Source organism: Cuculus canorus, chromosome 1, assembly GCF_017976375.1.
Source record: "Cuculus canorus isolate bCucCan1 chromosome 1, bCucCan1.pri, whole genome shotgun sequence".
Lineage (NCBI taxonomy): Eukaryota > Metazoa > Chordata > Aves > Cuculiformes > Cuculidae > Cuculus > Cuculus canorus.
The window spans coordinates 101,012,458-101,032,415 of NC_071401.1; the positions used below are offsets into that span (position 1 = coordinate 101,012,458).

General features: G+C 35.6%; 1 long non-coding RNA gene across 1 annotated transcript; it reads right to left on the bottom strand.

Moving 5' to 3' along the window:
- Positions 1-1,322: 1,322 nt before the first annotated feature.
- On the bottom strand, positions 1,323-19,211 carry LOC128854411 (uncharacterized). The gene is made up of 3 exons (XR_008453490.1): positions 19,100-19,211; positions 4,310-4,446; positions 1,323-2,145 (listed from the first exon to the last, which is right to left on the bottom strand). It is a non-coding gene; the product is annotated as an uncharacterized LOC128854411 (long non-coding RNA).
- Positions 19,212-19,958: the final 747 nt, after the last annotated feature.

Below are 19,958 nucleotides of genomic sequence, written 5' to 3' on the forward strand. Positions count from 1 at the left end.
ACTCTCCTAGAATGGGGCAGTCAACATCACACTTGCTTCTTCTCATGGAACGATGAATTCCATCCCTGTATCAGAAATAGTGTGGCTAGCAGGACTCAAGAAATGGTTGTCCCCCTGTACTTGGTGCTGATGAGGCTAAACCTTGAATACTGTGTTCAGTTCTGGGCCCCTCACTATAAGAAAGACATTGAACTGCTGGAGCATGTGCAAAGAAGGGCAGCATACCTGGTGAATAGTTGGGAGCACAAGTCCTTTCAGGGGCAGCTGAGGGAACTGGGATTGTTTAGGCCAGAGGAAAGAGGCTAAGGGGAGATATTATTGCTTTTTACAACTACCTGAAATGAAGTTGTAGTGAGGCAGTGTTGGTCTCTTCTCCCAAGTAAAAAGTGACAGGCCAAGACTAAATGCCCTCAAGTTGTACGAGGTGAGATTTAGGCTTCATATAAGGAAATATTACTTCATAGAAAGAGTTGTCATCACTGGAACAGGCTACTCTGGAAAGCAGACACCATCCCTGGAGGTATTCAACAGATGTGTAGATGTGACGTTTAGGAGCATGGTTTAGCAGTGGTCTTGGCAGCGTTGGATTTAGTGGTGGACTTGCAGTTGTAAGGTTTACAGTTGGACTTCATGACCTTAAAGGTCTTTGCCAGCCTAAACAGTTCTGTGATTCTGTGAAATACGCAAACTCCATTATCCCTAATATCCCCTAGAGACTCGAGAACTGGCTTGAAAAGGGATCAGAGTAACTTATAGTCAGATACATGGATGTGAGGAAAAAGTCCTATCTATTAGGCAATTCACTTGTCTATCCTTTTAAAACTATTGTATTTTAAGTAAATAATTAAGGAGAAATTGTGATGGGGAGAAAAATGTATAGAAAGAAAATGTGCAAGAGGTAGGTTTCTGCTTACCTTTGGTGACAGAGAATGTTTTTCAAATTCCTAATCCAAAATAAACAAGTATAGAAAAGAAAGACTCGTAGTAACTTTAAATAGAACTATCCCCAAAACAAATGGCAAAGACATCCTTGCCTGGCACGTGGGTTGTGGTTTCAAGTCCTCTCCTTCATACAATACCTTTCAGTACTTGTTGGGGAAAAAGGGAACTCATGATAGACATGGAGTCAAAAATTTTTGGCAAATTACGTAAAATCTTAAGAATAAGTATTAATTAACTGAACTAATAATCATCATTAAAAAATAATGGTTCAAATTAGTACAAGAAAGCATAACTAATAATACCTGTAAAATTGTTATACAGGAAAACTTGTATAAGGATCTTACCTTGTAGAAGGAAACTTACCTCTTTTCTCTCGTGCGAAGCCTAACCTTCTCAAGGCCCCCTACTTGTCAGTACGAGAGTTTGGGGATGCTGCAGTGAGTCACCATTGTCTCCAGCTCTCACTGGGAGGGTTGTGTGATGTTGGTAATGAGATTTCTTCATCCTCAGTTCTGGGATCCAATTTGATTTCTCTTTATACATTTCCTTTGTATGTTTTCCCTTTGTTATGCTTTTCCTAGGGCATCCTTAGTCCAAAAGGGTATCATCTCACAAAAATCGACGACAACAACAACAACATAAGAAAAGAGTTTAAAAAAGCATATGTTCTATTTGTTGAATGAATGTGAGGAAATTACAATTGTTTTTAGAAGGATTTGAACTCAGAGGTGGAAAATAACTTGTGTATGTGCAAGTATCCACTATAGAAAAGTGTGAAATCTATTGAGACTTCAGAAATGTGCATGCACACAAAATATTTTTGAATTCAAGAAATTTCCTTTCCTTATTTCTGACACATCAAACACTATTACACTGATTAACTTGATAAACTTCCTTGATCTTCTTTATCCTTTCTACTACTTGCTAGTGAATTTCAGCCTGGCTGAATAACAAAATATTGTTGTTTTTACAAAGGTTGTGAAAACAGGCAGCCAGGTAGGAGAATGAGAGCATACCGGGCATGGTGCTAAATAACAAGCTCAAGTGTTAGTAAAGTCCAGAGAATCACCAAGAAAAGTAACATTACAAGTAGCTCAATACCAGGAGAGATTTTATTAAGAACTCACATGATTTGGACCAACAAAGGCAATAGAACTTCATTCACTCTGGTGATGTGAATTACTGCTTTCACCTTATTTGTTTCTGGGAAATAAGGAGAGACTAAAATATATCCTTATGAATTCAGGAAGCTATAATGGTCTTATCTTACTTGTATTTTACTGAGCTCGATTTTTAATTCTATTTGCTTGTGTTTTCTTTATATAGCATTAAACTCCCTCTGAAGAACATGAAATTACCAATTTGAAATTGTAGTAAAATATGATTATTCAAGTTTTTATTATATCTATACTCACTATGGTATTATTCAGGAAACTAAGTCTGTATTCTATCATTGTCTTCATTCCTTTGAAACCATGGTCACTGAAATTGAGTAACAGAATTTAAATATCTTGAACAATCTGTGACAGGTGCTTTATTACCTCAACCTTTTCAATATTCTGCATGTTGATTGCCCTGCCTTTCCCTTCCACAGAGTTTACAGCCTCACTAAATGGTAGGAAGAAAGGTCAGAAAGCAAAACCTGGAAACACTGAAGCTGAAAGAGAAAGGGACAAAATTTTCTAAGTCCACCATCCTATTTTATATATTTCAGGATTTTAATAATCTCAGAGAGAATCCTTGCTTTTATGTTATTTTAAGAATGAGTAACTATTGAAAGTTTTCTTAACAGATAAACAGTAATGAACTGAGTATATTTTATCCATTTATTAATTAAAAATAAATGAAAAGTTCCTTTGCCATTATTCATCAAAATAATAGTCCTTTTCACCCACCACACAAATTTTCATTTTCTAAATGAAATTTTTGTCATAAAAGTAGGGATCCATTTTACCCCACAGTGATTGCCTTACAAAGTTCTTCAGAGCAGTCACATTAGCTGCTGCAAAATGCATTGTGTTATAGAGATACCCCAGGTATCTGTGATATGCTGCAGGAGGTCACAGCTTTATCCATGAGATTCTATACTTGCAGTTCATCCATCTTGACAGATAAGAAGGGCTCATCGGATAGTAAATGGAGCTGTATTGTCTTTAGAGGCCAAGCAAAACTAGAATTACATGTATTACTGTCTCCCACAATCCGTAATTTTTTAATACAGACGTGGCTTTAAGTATCTTTTCAGTATCTTCATGGTATATCTAACTTCTGGGTACAGTATATACATTTTGTTTCTCTTGATTGTTCATTTGAATGATATAAAAAATGCATAAATCAATATTCCTGGAGAAAGTTATCCACCAGAATTTGTAGACCAGCCCACCCAAGAGCGTGAGTTGCAGATAGTTTTGCTGTGGCAACTGTAGTGCTTTCCAGATCGTTCTTGTAAGAAATGTATAAACATTAAAAAAAAAATTCAAAACTTTAAAAAGAAGAAAAACAAGCAGTATTTTCTTTCACAGATTATGCCTGCCAAACACAAAACAAGTAATGCTTATGCAAAAGTGACATTTACGCAAACTAAATGTTTACAAAGTTGTTGATGTGTTCCTTGCATAATTATCTCTCACCATTGAATCCTGACATGCAGGGAAGATGAGAACAGTAGTTCATTTTATAGCCAACTGTTCTTTTTGCCTTTATATAGGCATACCTATTTTCAGCATTTTTATGTACATATATGCACACACATGTACATAAACAGAAATGCATGTATTTATATAATTGTGGATATATACTAAAATATATAATTGTGGATATATACTAAAATTGACTAGGAAAGCAAGCCTTCCCTTTGTTTCATAGTCCATTAGTAAATACTAGACCAGCAGACACTCCTGGTGAGCAGCTGGCTAAGTTGTAACAAAATTAAGTAGTGGAAATGATAAAGTTTAAATAGAAACACTTTAATCTGTAAAAAACCAAAAACCCTAGAATAAACATTAAAAAAAAAAAATCTGTATACTTAATAAACCACATCTGCTGCCTTACTGAAGTTTATACCCTACTGCAGACCAGTCAGGGAAAAGAAAGCTGGGTTCAGCCATTTGACTCACACCAACAGTCCATTTCTTCATGTAACACTAATTACTGTGAGATTATTTCGTTAATCACTGTGGGGAAAGATATCAGACTTGGTCTACGGCAGACTTGGAATATTAGACTAGACCAGGCAAATAAATGTTTATTTAAGAAAGATAAACTTACTTATGATTCTCTCCCTGAAAAAAAGTACTGGCTGGATTCATTAGTTTACTCTGGCCACCTACACTGCTGAGACAACATGAAATACTTGAAATATCTATACCTTGGTTGCAGCTGTCCAACAGAGAGCCAGTCTGCTCCTTCGGTTGATAAATGGATCCAAACATAGAGCTGTTAGGCACAAAGGAATTGCCGGCTGTTACCTGTCTTCACCTTTCTCATATCACCTATAGAGGACATCTGGGAGAAAAAGAAATGGGGACAGACCATGACCTCCCCTATTAAAATCCTCTACCTGTATAAAGGATAACAGTTATACTAAAATAACATAATACACTATCGTAGCTGTAACATAACAGACAAATATAGAAAATAAACATAACAGATTTGAGTAGAAGATAATTATATCAAGAAATTAATTCAGAGAAGTTTGTCTGATCAATGTTATCTGCTATTAATTGTCATAACTCAAAGTAGTATTAGGTTTGCCTTGTCTGTTTGCAAAGCCTGATATGAGAAAGTGTTGGCAGATCCATAGTAGCAATTTTAATCAAAGTTCTGAAGTGATATTGCATCATTATTTGGAGGTCAGGAGTGGCTGCAATTAAATGCCCTCTTTTGGGATGGATCCTGCTTGCATAATTTTCTCATAATTCAAGCTCTTGATCTTATCGAATGTTAGTTTTAGATTTCCAGGACTTTCTTAGCAAGTTCAAAAGGATGATTTTGGTATTCTTCCTGAGTCAAAATATTGAGGCCACAGGCTTTCTGTTAAAGCCTTAGGACTGTCCACTGTTAGCACAATATTTGTAGTGTTTTCCAGACAACACACAAGTAGTGTAAACAAAACGAAAGACCTCTCCAAATTAAAATAAAGAATAAGAAAGTTGAGGGCAACAGGTAATAACAAAATGCAGAGAACACTAGGAGGTTTTGAAAGAGAAGTGATAGAAAAGGTAGTGATAAATATAAGGTTCATTCGTGGTCAAGTTTAAAATGTTGTCAACAATGTTTCTAATGTGCTTAGCAAAACATGCTTTAAACTAAATCTGTTGTTATCCAGAAATTTCTTGTTTGCATCTAAGTGTCATTCAGTAAAAATTTCTAAAAAAGAAAACTCATAATATTTATTCATAAATAGATATATTCCAAAACATCTTTAATGACACTTAACCACCCACTTATGTGCAGTCATCCATAACAAGTATATTGTTTCTGTATACTGTAATTACTGTACAAGATCAAGGTCTTGTATGTACAACTAACCACTTAGTAAATGATAGGCTATGTTGATAATTACAGACATTGCTGAAATCACTAAATGAAAATCTTTTTCTAAGTATCCTAATAATCTTCCCTGTAGGCAGTTCTTATATTATACATTAATTCTATGGAAGCCTTAAGAAATTGTCATAATGCAGAAATATTTGTTTGAATAGCCCTTGCTGCCAGCAGCAAACTATAATTTATCACACTCTGGGATACACAGGCTGTCATTAATTCAACTAACATCTGTAAGTGCTTATTTACTCCACTGTGTAGTCACATGACATAAACTGGGTCTGAATAACATTAGTAACATCTAGGATTTTACTGATAACACCGAAAGGTTATTCCATCTGAAGCTTCCCTGACTGCCATGTTCCTGTGTCATCTAAGTATATGAAATTATCTGAAAACTTTTCAATAGATTTAAAGACATGTAAACAGTATTTTTTATGAACAGGGATAAAGTGTACAGACTACATTCCTTAATCCTGCTGTTCAAATTAATGGATAAAGTGACTGCTTTTCGTACGTTGTGCTTAAAAATCTTCTGTACAGCTCACATTACTGAAATGTCTATAGATACTCTCCCACTACCCTAGCACAAAAATCTCTGAGAGTTTATTGACCTGTACAAGTTTATCGTTTAGGAATAAAATAGTAATATTAACTAAGCTCTTGATTTATTTCAAATACTTACTATACCAGTATTTAGAAGCCCAGTAACACCCAGAGGTTGAGTAGCTGCGAATTAATGGTTCCTGCTCCAAAGATCTTAAGGTTGTAAGTTCTTCAGATACAAAAAGCATATTAAGTTACATCAGTAAACGATTTACACATTAATCTACTTGTTTTCTTATTTCCTGTGGACATTATGACTGTCCAAGTTCTGATTCTGAAAAATTAGTGTACAATATTTTTTTTTTCCCAACACCTAACCACATGATTTTTTTAATTGCTCCCAGAAAAAATTAACAGAACAGCTGACAATTTTTAATTTATCTAATACTGTTTTGTTTCACCTCAAGGCAGTTGACCTCCACGTGATATTCATGCTCTTATCCTGAAAGAACGCCTTCTTCAGAGAAACATGGTATCAAACATGATATTGAAAAGTGAGGAACAAAGTAAAAGGGAATTTTTTTAAGAACAAAGACACACAAAGCAATTTGATGCACTGTTCCAGTGACTTTGGAAGAAGAAGTTTTCTTAAAGCTCCAGTTTCCTCAAGTCAAGTGGGCATACAAGAACTGTAAATTTCTTTCTTTCCTATTCCTCTGAGTTGCAAAGAAAGCACTGAAACCATAGCCTGAAAACCAGAAGGTAGATACAAAGAACCTGCAACTAATCATTGAAAAATAGTCCTGTCTAATTTGAATTCTTTTTTTTTCCTCTTCTTTCCTTGTTCTTTAGAGGACTGGTGTCTGAGTGTCGAATGCTGGGTGTTGGCAACTCTGGTTTTCTGACAAATTAATATTCATGGCTGATTAACATACATTCTCACAAACTTTGAAATTTACATTATAGCTAATGCTAAGGGTTAATTATTTATATCTGGATATTGCTCAAATAACTGAATTGTATGTATACATAAAGACCATGTAATTTTGTGGTAAGAAAAGAAGCAATTCAGCAAGCATATGTAGGGAACATATTCATTAGTTTACAGCCCCACTAACTTCCTCCAACTACTATCAGTGTGAATGATTGAAAACAAGTAGTACAAAAAGTCTTTCTCTCTATATATGATCTATTTATATGAGAAACCCATGTACAGACAAAGACACATTCACATATATCCTTCAAAATCACTAAAGATCTCTGTATTACTGCAAGGATTTGAATAAACATTGTAAAACTAAAAATCTAGTCGTTCAGTAATAGCTTGTCAAAGAAAGAGTAACTGTGGGTAAAATGTTAATACCTTTCTTCTTTTTTATGTTGAATAAATTATTCATTTGTCATTTATTAGCTAACTGCGTATATTTTATGCTTTTTAAGATTAATAATTACTTTATGCAACTTGAAGTATTTACACTGGATTTGTATGATTTTTTTTCCACACTGACAGTTTAAACAGTTTAAACATTCAGTAATATATAATACAGTGATTACTATTGCCTTGTCTGAGAGAAGGTGGTAAAAACATGACTCATTAATTTTATGAGGTCATTTAATTGATGTAGGAGAGTAGCAGAGATTTCAGCTTGCGGCTGGAAAGCAAGTAGCTCCCAGCAGGCATGTGGAGCTTGGGCAACTGCAAGCAACCTCCACACCCCAGGAGAAATCTAGCTGCAGCACCCACCAAACAAGTGGGGCACATTGCACTCGGTCCCCTCTTTGGCATTACTACTTTTTTTTTCACACACTCACAAACATTAACTGCAACGCGAACATAAATCTCACTGCAAGACTGTCACCAATTGTCATTGAAATGGAATTGATTGTATATGAATAAATCAATTCTACCTTGTGTGGCCAGTAGAAAGGCCATATAAAAATAGAAAGGAAAAATGAAAATTTGCATGAAGATGCAAACAGAATTATCCCACATTGACATTTTTAAACTTGTATTATACAATACTTCTATGTTTCTTACTTCTCTGTTAGCGCTGGTGAGAAATCCTGTCAATATACACTGAAATAAAATTCTCAGTATATGAAGTATGTATTTTTCTAAGTGAAATGAACTGTGCCAAAATGACATTAACTCATCTGTATTTCATCTTTACATTTCAATCACTGGGGAACATTACACTGCATATAAAATGCACATGGAAAGACAAATTCCTGTTATGAGAACCTTCTATTAAACAAAACTCTTGAATAATCAGTTTTGTTTTGTGATCTTTACTGTTCAGATTTTGAGTCTCCAGTCAAATGGATATGACACAATGCTAACCTTCCTCTTGGTAGTCTGTTGAAGATATGAGATTTGCTAGGTTGATTAGAAAGATATTTTTCCAATGCTCCTATTACTTTTGGGTAGGAATTCTTACATCATATGGCATGATTATGTATTTTTTCCACATATACTAAGGAACATGTCAATAAAACATAAGAGCAACCAAATTAATCAGAATTATAGTGAAAAATGAAGCATTTTAATTGGTCTCATGTGACTTAATAAAAACATAGAAGCAATACTTTTTATTTGAAAAAAGCTACTAACAGAACTTACCTTCCGTACAAAACCTAAAGTGTTTTTTCAGTCTTGACATTTGTCAAAGAATATTTAATATCTTAGTTTTCTTGTGAGAAAAAGGTATTTGGAATTAAAACCAGGTAGCACTAGAGAGGTTTCCAAAGCTGATGCCTAATTGTTGTCATCACCAAGAAAGAGGTAGAAGAAAAAAAAAGACAATAATATGTTTTTCCATGCAATAATGTTAATCAAAGTAAAGCTTTACCATATTAAAAAAAAAAAAAAAAGGTGAGAGATAACCCTACTGGCCCTCTTCAGACATTTGTTGTTTAAATAGAAGTGATCTCCGCTTTCTGAAAGACTGTATTTGCTTTCTGCTACAGCATGATCTAGAGTATTTAAAATTAGGAGAAATATTGGTAGTTACATAGCTAGCACAAGAAGATAAGGAAGAACTTGAGAGTAAACAATGTGGATACTGGAAGTCCAAGCCTACTTTCAGCAGACAATTCCAGCATTACTAATAACCTCAGTCAGAGTCCAGACAAATGGAGTATTTAAAAAGTGAACAGAACTCAGAAGTTTTCTTTATCTTTGTCAGCTTGCATAGCATTACTGGATTTCCCTGTATTTTGTAGCTAGTATAACAAGGTAAACACTTCCTGTCAACAGAACTGATATAGTGATTAATACCAACACCAAAATTCCAACCTTTTCCAAAGTAATCAGTATAAGCGGTTGACATTTCCAGAGTCTATGCACTTGATAGTTGATTACATATTTATGAATATCTTATATGCTTAATGTTACAGTAGGAAAATACAAGAGGCCCTCAAAATATCTTTGTTCCTCCTCCAAGTGACATTCATATAGCACTTTAAGATATCTCATAAAAGGAGACTTGGAAATATGCCCAAAACACCTAAAATTAGTAGAACAAGAACCACAACTACAGCTAAAAGGTACGAAGAGATCAGTCAAGTTTTTGCTGTTATACACAGGTTTACATATCTCACTGAATCAAAATCACAGTTACCCTCTTTCTTTTCAGCTAAATTCTGAATGTACAATACACCAACTCTTCATGTATCTTGCACTTCCCACTCTTTTTAAGCCAGTGAAGACCAGAACAACGTAAAAACACTAAAATATGGATGATGAAATTTCAGTCACAGTCAGAAAAGCGATTTTTTCCTTCATAAAATGGACTTGCAAACTGAAAAGAACAGAAACTAAGATGATAGTCATTGCTAGCCAGTCAATATACAAATATTAGAAATTCTCAGGTTTCAGTGTCTGTGGAGGGTAGGATAGGCTGCGTCATTACCACAAAGATGCATTTCTCTTTTCTTATGCATACAGTTCTAGGCATTACTCAAAACCAGAACAGATAGTGTTAGAGAGCAATAATGCAATCAGAAACATTGTTTTTCCTGCAGATTGTTGTCTATGTCAGGAAACTCTCTTTCAGAAATAGGACACAACATTCAGTTCAGTAACGCTCCTCAATCTCTGTTTTCACATCCAGTGTTTCATGATTTTTATTTCTTATTTAAATGTTGTGTAATAATTCAGTTTATTTACTTCTCCGAAATATCCAACACATTAAGCTATAAAGTGTTAAGAGGAGGAAAAAAAAAGGCAGAACCAAAGCTAATGATACCAGTACTAGTGTTTCTGGCACTTATTGTAGCACACAATCAGTACTGATTACATGAATTCTGCACTAGTAATGAAAATACCAATATTGATGGCAGTACAACTGGAAGTAGTGTGATTGACCAGATGTCTTTGTTTTGATTTTTGTATTTTAGTGCTAAAACAACTGTGAAGAAGTATTTCAAGATTTCTGTAATCAAGGACAAGCAGATATAACCACTCCCAAGTATGGTTCTTGCTCTTTTAATGGACTTTCAGACAAAGTGCTGGTACCTGTTATAACAACATCTGTAATTGCAGGACTTCAGAGCAGATATGCTTCAAAACAGGTTAAAAACCAAAGCTTTTATTTCAATCAGCATGTAACCTCTGCCATCCCATAACCCACAGCTATCTTTGCTGTCCTCAGGTAGCAAGATGAAGATGGTCTCGTGAATATGGAAGAAATAGCAACACAAGGGTAAAGAATCTGTTCAAGCAGGTATGTGGAACAGTACGAGACTGAAACTTTTATTACAACCTAGGTTTTTCAAAGAAAAAGCCTTCTTTTCCCATTGTCAGGGAGGCAGAGTTAGTTCTCTCTGTTGTTACAGAAATATCTGGTAAATTGAGAAACAAAAGTGTTTTCCCTCCAGAATCTTGATCTTCAGGAGATAAGTGAACTGAGGGGGTTGTCTTTCAAAAAGTAATGAAAACTACACCTTAAAAAGAACATGTTTGTAACCTATACAGAAGTGATATAATCTGACAGCAGACCCTCCTTTCTGCTTCAATTGATATGTATGACATCAAGCTTTCCTCTGAACCTCAAAGATTTTTGCATGTTACAGTAATTTCCTTGGGATGTAGACAAACTAAGAATAGAGTTTGTGATGTCTGGATTTAGAAGAAAACAAGCCCTTAATCATCTTCAATATCTGAGACCATCACTTACATACCATTACTTTCAGCCTAAGAATCTGACCAAGCAATTTGGTATTAATATAAAGAAGCACAGGTCTTTTGGATGGCCTCTTCCAAAGTAGGAGCTAAATTTGATTAGAGAAGAGAGAGGACATAAGAAGGATAAGGAAACATTGAAACGGATCCAGAGGAGGGTCACGAAAATTATCAGACAGCTGGAGCACCTCTGCTATGAGGACACGGTGAGAGAGTTGAGGTTGTTCAGCCTGGAGAAGTGAACACTCTGAAAAGACCTTATAGCGGCCTTCCAGTAGCTGAAGGGGGGGGAGATCTTTGACAAGTGGTGTCCCTCAGGGATCCATACTCTAACCAGTGCTCTTTAATATCTTCATCACTGATATAGACAGTGAGATTAAGCATGCCCTCAGATGACACCAAGATGAGTGGTGCAGTTGTCACACCAGAAGGATGGGATGTCATCCAGTGGGACTTGGACAAGCTGTGGAATTGGGTCTGTGTGAGTCTCACAAGGTTCACCAAGGCCAAGTGCAAGGCCCTACACCTGCATTGGGGCAATCCCCTATTTCAATATAGGGTGGGAGATGATGTGATTGAGAGCAGCCCTGTGGAGAAGGACTTGGGGGTGCTGGTTGATGAGAAGCTTGATGTGAGCCAGCAATGTGCTCTCGCAGCTCAGAAAGCCAACCTTATCCTGGGCTGCATCAAAAGAAGTGTGGCCAGCAGGCCAAGGAAGGTGATTCTGCCCCTTTATTCCTCTCTTGTGAGACCTTATCTGGAGTATTGTGTCCAGTTCTGGAATCCTCAAAATAAGAAGGATATGTTGGAATGGGTCCAGAGGAGGACTAGAAAGAGGATCAGAGGACTGAAGCACCTCCCATATGAGGACAGGATGAGAGTTGGGGTTGTTCAGACTGGAGAAGAGAAGACTGAGAAGACCTTACAGCAACCTTCCAGTACTTGAAGGGGCAGTACAAGAAAGCTGGAGAGGGACTTTTTATAAAGGCATGTAGTGACAGGACAAGGGGAATGGCTATAAATTGGAGAGGGGCAGATTTAGACTAGACATAAGGAGGAAATTCTTTGCTGTGAGAGTGATGAGGCACTGGAACAGGTTGCCCAGGGAAGTGGGTGCTCCATCCCTCAAAGTCTTCAAGGCCAGGTTGGATGGGGCCTTGAGCAGCCTGATCTAGTGGAAGGTGTCCCTGTCCATGGGGGATTCTATGATTCTGTGTCACAAGAATATTAAGCTGTGATGTACACCTTACACTTGGTCTTTAATCTTTTCCTGATGCCATACCAAGTTTCTGTGCATCCTTGAGCTCATTTCATCTTAATGACAAGAATGAACTTCCTGGATCTCCAGCAGCAATGTCCAGGATCACACTAAAGAGGCTTTATGTCTATACAGTTTAAGGCCAGGCATTCACAGAAGTCCTGGTGCAGCCTGCAAAACTCAGCACATATGTACCACAGAGTCCGCAAAGGTTCAGCTTATTTCACACTCATGAGGATGCTAGTCTGTGCAGAAATTAATCAGCCATTTTAATGTAATTAATTATGCCTTATATATAACACCCACTTCCTACTCAGTTTATACAATTAAATATGTAGAAATCCTAAGGCTTGCTTGTGTTTCAAGCTACTCTCCACTTATTCCTTCATCTTTCTTTTCCCCATAGTCCTTTTTTTCAGTAGTGTATCAAATTGAAATTCTCAATAATCATAAGTGACTTAGTACTATTCAACTGATTTTTTCATACACCCATATCTACTGGAAATCTTCAGAGGTTCAGTGTTGCTGCCTATCTGATAACAAAGATTTTACATCCACTACTGTCTCTGTAATGGGACTGAAATTATTTCTAATGTCCTTCTATCAAAATACTCATGCTATCTTTTAATTATACTCCAATCTTCTTGTACTTTCAACACTCCATAATAGTCTCTTGCACTATTTTAGATTCATACTTGTGTCCTGTAATCTGCCTCCACTGTTCAATTACATTTTGAATACAGAATTATAAAGAACTTACTTTCCATTTCTTAAATTTAAGTAGAATATTCTCCTTTAAAAAAGCATATGTTAACTTCTAATGCTTTTCAGTTCCTGGAACCTAGTCATTTGCAGTCTTACGCCTGATAAAACAACTCCACAGTGTTTGGAAATGTCTAAAAACTTTCAAGGAAGGGCAGTTCCTTGACAAGCTACTTAAAGAAAATTCTGCTTTCAGAACTTACAAGAGCCAAATACAGTTTTAATGTGTCAGGGAGAAAGAAAAGAAAAAAAAAAAACTACCAAAAAAAAAAAACCTCAACCCAAACCAGAAGGAATATTAATCACTTCCTTCCATCTAAAAGGAGATATTATTGACCGACAGATATTGTCACTGTTTGCACGTGTTCACAGAACAGAGGTTTTTACTTCTCCGTCCTGTATTAATTTTTAAGCAGGAAAATATACTATTTAGAGAAAAAAATGGTCTCAAACTGTTTTTTAAAAATAATCACAGTTCTTTGATTCTTGAATTACATGCAAACTTTTAACATATAAGGGGATAAATGACAGCAGCTATAGGTTAAGTTCATCAAGGCAGATGGTTTCTGATGCATAAATGGAAGCCAACCTACAGCAAATATAGAAAAATAGATTTATTCCTTGATATGAACAGTTCTGTTTGCTTTTATTATCAAATGGAAATATATTTGAAATTATGTTTATAAAAGAGCATAATTAGACAGAATTGGGAAATGCACTAACAGATTCTAAGGCAGCAGTGCATAGATGATGGAAGCTTTCCTTTGTTCCAGTATTCAATAAAAATACTAAATAGAGCAAGGTTTTATAGCAGGATAGAGGCAGACCACATATACGTACACGTAAGTGTGGATGTGCATTACATTGAATGAAGGCCTGAAAGTCATTGAGAGTTTTTCCATTCATTTCTAGACTTCCAGTTGCAATAAGTTAATATACAAGTCTTTTGCAGAATTTAAACAAAATGAATATGAAATACAGTGGCATAATTACTCATTGTCAGGAACAATAACATTCATCTTATGTCTATCATAGTTCTTTAGAGTGGACTTCAAAAAATTAATGGAATAGGCTTAACTTGGCATTATTGCTGTAAATTAAAGTCACTGTGTGACATAGATTACATTTAAAGCCTACTTCTCAAGCTATTTATATGCCCGTACACTGTTAGTTGTCTAGAAACACCCTTTTCTGTGAAAAAAAGAGCAAATGAATACTCTTTTGCTGTGATGAAACCAAAAATTTTAATTTTTTTTTTCTTTCCTTAAGAGCACATCTTTTATGTTTACCTTACTGACAATTTCGACTTCTTGGTTTTTTTTTCAGTCCCTTATCTATCTGCTGAAATTTGAACTCCTGTGTTATTAAAGGCAAATACTGTGTAAAGGCAACAACCCTAGTCAAATCCAAATATTTTACACTGATATCCAACAGTCAAGGCAAACAACAATGAATTCATCCCCTATATCATAGGATGCAGTGGATAAACTCATCAGCCCAGCCATTCAGCTCTTTTGACATTGATGGGATTGCATCCTTATAAGATTATAAGATTTCAGATGGCCAATTGCCTCTGGTTTGCCTTCTGGGGATCGTTGTGTGTTGGGTTTGTTTCTTTTTTTTTTTTTTTTTTTTCAGAAAAGGAACAACAAAATAAACCACAAAAAAAAACCCAAACAAAAACCCCTTCCTCCATGGATAACATTTCTTCCAATACCTACATTCTCACTTTGACTCCTTCAGATTCAGAATAACTGTAAAAAGTATATTCTATTCTTGACTCCACAATGCAGTTTACCTCCTTTATAAAAGTTGCAGCACCAATTTCTACCAGAAAATAAATCACATACAACTCCCGAAACCTCGTCATCCTTGAAACCTTATCCTTGTAGATCACATATTTCCTTCAACCCTGAACAGACCAAAGTCTGTTTTTACTCCTTCGTATTCTCCCAGGGCTTTATTTGATGCCATGCTTCTGAGTCAAATCTTTCTACCCAGAAAACCTCCTAGTAACAGGCATAGGTAGACAGACGTCACCTAGGTTGGTACTAGTTTCTACTATCGCTCAGCATTGCTTTGGTGGGATGTTATCCTCCTCCAATATCTTTCCGGTGTTCTTGCTCATACACTGACAGCACGCTCCTGACTACCCTCCTCTTGAGGGTACAAGAAATCTGCCTACAAACTCTGAATCCTTCAGAGTATTCAGCATCAAGATTTTCCTGGGTGATATCCCAACATACTCAGTTGTACTGTGTTGTGCTTCACAGAGCAGAGCAGGCTGTGAAATTAATCACAATCCAGGACTCAAGTATGCCCAACCTTCAAATAAGACATTTCAGCAGGTCATACACTGAAAGTTAAATGTAAACAGAGCAGCACAGGCAGTTTCAGAGCACATATTCATTCAGCAGTATATTTAAAGTTCAACAAAATAAATTCTATTTAATATTTTTGCGATATTCTCTACAGATAATTTTGTCCTTGTAAACCGAGTTGAAGAGATTATCGTGTGATGGACATCTCACTGCCTCAGATAAGCAGAAGAAAGATTACTGAAGAAGCTTCACGTTAATGCCTACAGTCATTTAATTAATTTACAAAATAATCTAGTGGGAATCCATTGAAAATCTTAAGAAGAACATCAATTTGCCTATCTTTTCTCCTGATGCCAAACAGGCCACAGATTCTGAACACTCCATTGAAGATCTCATCCTTAAGAAGAATCTAATATTTCAAGCATATTTATATTACTTGAAAAACTATCTGTCACACTGTGTTACTTGTCCACTATTTAACCCTGTGTTTTCCAAATAATTTTTTTCATTTAGTCTAGCCATAGAAATATATAGATTTATTTCATTACTATCCTATTTCACAATGTGACAGCAAATGTTAAAAGCATGGGTAACGTCTGACAAATTACATGTTAGAGAAATAATAGCTACTGCAATTTAATTAATGATTGAGCACTTTTTTTTTTAAGTCATTAATAATACATAACTGGGTTGATCCATTGGAGGACCTTACTATAAACCATGTGTGAACACCTACTCCTTTTTGAATAAATTAATGTATGCACATTGGAGACAAGCTGATACAATTCTGTTTGTACTTTGCTGTTTTAGAAGGGGCTTATTTACAGCAAAAACACCCATTAATGTTACCTAAAAGTTTTTTTGTATATACAGGGGGGTGGCTGGAAGCATAGTGTATTCTGCACAGTCTTCACAATAAAATCAAACACTTCGGTAGGCAAATGTGCTGGTGGAAATAAATTTGTGTAACAGTTCATTTTTCAGTCCATGTGATTTTTAGTGTGACAAATCAGCATATGTTGAAGGCAGTTAAATTTGTTTATGCAGACTATCTGAAAATAGTCATTATAATTCAAATAGCTATAGGGAAGTATCCTCTCACTAGCTTTTACAGGAGCACTTCCATGGAAATTTCCATGCCAAAAGGACTGTGGATAACAAAGTCTTAATTTGTTAATTTGTAAATCAGGTGGAGGTAGAGAGTTTATTCTGCTGCTGGATGCACCCTTCTCTCCTGCCCCCAGGATCCTGAGCTAAAGTTAGTGATATAAGCCTGTACTTTCTGCTTCTCTGGAAAATTATTCTCTCCCCTTTTCTTTACTACCTAAATTAAACTTTTCCTTGAAGAAGTAAAATGCTCAAATTGGAAAATTCAAATGGTTTAGGAAGAGGATGTCCATTTCCACAAGTAATATTTCTTCAGTGTCTGTTCCCCAAAATTTTGTATTAGCCCAAAACAGATGTCACAACTCATATCCCAGCTGTAAAAGCCTAATTAATAAAAAAATCACCTTCTCTTGAGAATTTCAAAACAAGTGCTCCAATCATCATTTAAACCTGGAGAATATCTAATATTCATGTCAATTATCATGTAATACCAATATAGATATAAAACATTTTGACTTTTTCTATATATTATAATACTGATCATATAGTTAAAAATATTTGTACTTTAGACTGTCTGAGGCAATGAAAAGCAGGTTTCAAAAGTTTCTTTATAAAGTTGAGACTTGGTGTTACAAGAAGGGCTTAAAAATGGCATTTGCAAACAGTTTATTACTAATTTTTTTAGAGATTACATCAGCAGATGGAGAATCCTACTTTAGTTGTCTGGAAGAGCTGCCTACAGATAAACTGATGAGGAACATGGAAAATTATGGTAATTTTCCATGAAATAAGAGTATGGCTGAGGTTCCCAGATGTGAAAGGGATCAAAGTCCCACAGTAATGTGGAGTGATGCAAAACACTGGTGATGGAGGCAAAGAATGCATGTGCATTACTGTCAGTTGTCTGTGTAGGAAGGAAAAAACATACATTAAAGTCGTAATAAAAGAAAAGAGTATGGGACTTGCTTCATGCAGAAATCCAACATTTTCAGTTCATTTAATTCATTCAGTCAGTCACATTCACTTTAATCACACCCTCCACCTGAGCCAGAAACCAAGGAGAACCAATCTGACACGGATAAGCAAACTACTAAAATAGTCACTGCTCTTTTCACAGGAGGAACGGGTTCTAGGAGTAAAAGCAACCGCCCCTCTGCTTGTCCAGAGGAATTCTTCTGTATGTATTGCTTATTTGTACTACACAGTAGCAACATCTAGATCAGCAAACAGGCCCATTTAAGTGGCTCATGGCTATGGAACGAAAGAGGCTACATACTTAATATTTTAATATATCTGTCCTGGTATACCACAGATATAAAAGAAGCTATAGTTGTAAATATAAGCATTACTTTGTTCAGGTTTCATGGTGGATTCCTCTTTAATGCACTTTTGATTGATTAGTATTACTTTTTCCTCTATATGTTATTAAAATAATAATTCCTGTAGAGGTATGCTCTTAAGCTATGAAAACTGTGGTTTTTATGTTATATCTAGAAAAAGCTGCAGGGGCATTTAAAAGCACAATGTGGATCTAAAACACTGATTTTCAGTGATAACTTCCTAAATAACTGTCCATGACCTTACTATATTCCCTAATAACAGTTCACATTATTACGGATGTAACTAAAATATAATAAAAATATAATTAACATTTGCCTTTGACATAATTCACGATATAGCCTGTAGAGGACTACAGTAAGAAATATGCTACAAAATGTAGAATACAAAAAGAGAAAACAAATTATCATAGTCCCATCACAGCTTGTTTCAAAAAGACTGTTCTATCAAGTCTGCAACATATGTGACATGTGAAAGAATTTTTGAAATGACCTGAAATGAGAGCTATAAGCCATGAAGAAATCAGCTACTTTACAATGAAAAAAGAAACCTAGTCCTTCTCTTATTCTTAGAGATTGATGATAACTATAGGGTAATACCACCTTTAAACCCTTATTTCCTAGGTGTTTAATTGTTTCACTACTTTTCCCTCAACTCATCTTGATTAAGATCCTAACTATGAAATAATTATCAAATATACAAATCTTTCACTGACATTTCCTCCAGAAACTGTTCAAAATCATTGACTTCAAATCGCCATGCCTTGTTCCGACAGCAGGTTACTCCAGTCTTTAAAGAGACTTTAATAGTTTATTTTTTATTTAACACCTTTTTTTTTCCCTCTTTTCATAATGAATTCATTAATGAGCATTACCCATTTCCTAAAAAAAAAGTGCCTATGTACAAATTAGTCCAGGAAATGATAGGAAGGCACACAAAAGTGCACTGTTAACATGGCATTTGTGTGATAAATTAAAATCCTTTCAAATCCATGGCTTGAATTAAGACAATGGTATTCCTGATACCAAAGGAAAACACCACCACCAAAGTGCAGACAGGCAGAACACCAGGACAGAAAACACAGCAACGTTCACTTACCCAAATGCTCTGACAGGCACATACTGCTGTCCTGGAGCCCAGGCAACACTGAGTACTTGGTCTTGTCACTTGCCTTGAAGTCAGCTTTGGGTTTCACCCATGGAAACAGATTTGCATCTAAATGATTTTAGAAACAGTAATTTTTAAAACACAGGAATGGAGGTAAGGAACAGCAGAGACATCAGCCCTCCAGAAAAGACCCTAAGAAAGGTACAACCGTTTCCATTTCTTGTAAAGGTAAGTAAATCTTTCCAAATATTCTCCTATATCCCCTTTAAAGGAAAGAGAATTTGACACAATGCTAGGGAGCCTACAGTTTTACTACACATTCCAAGAATATGCCAAGTTACTCTGTTTCAGATGTCATGAACAGTTTGTTGGACAAGTGATTGCAGGCCATTTTGGCAAAAGGTTGTCTTTCAGGTCTATTTCACAAGAAGAATGTGAACTCAGAACTAGGAGACTAAAAATGTAAGAAAGTTCCCATTAAAAAGACAGTCTAGGAAATACAATTCAGACTAATAGCCTCAAAGTGACCATTCCTTTGCTCACTTCTCAGGGACAACTGTGAACAATTTCACAAGTAAGCAGTAGAAAAGGTTCAAGCACTAGTAAAAAATGCAAATAAAATCATCGTTAAAAGCATTCCCTAAAGAGTTAAAAAATAAAGTACACAGCAAAATACAGAGAAGTAAGTCCTGGGAAAATACTATAAAAGTTAATTGAAGTTGCAGACTGATAGTTGCATATACCTGTATTATCCATAGTAAAATTAGATAGTATTTCTTAAAATTTAGTTGCTGTGAAATGAATTAATGTTTTGAGTGTTCACTGAAAACCCAAATAAACTTTTAGCTAA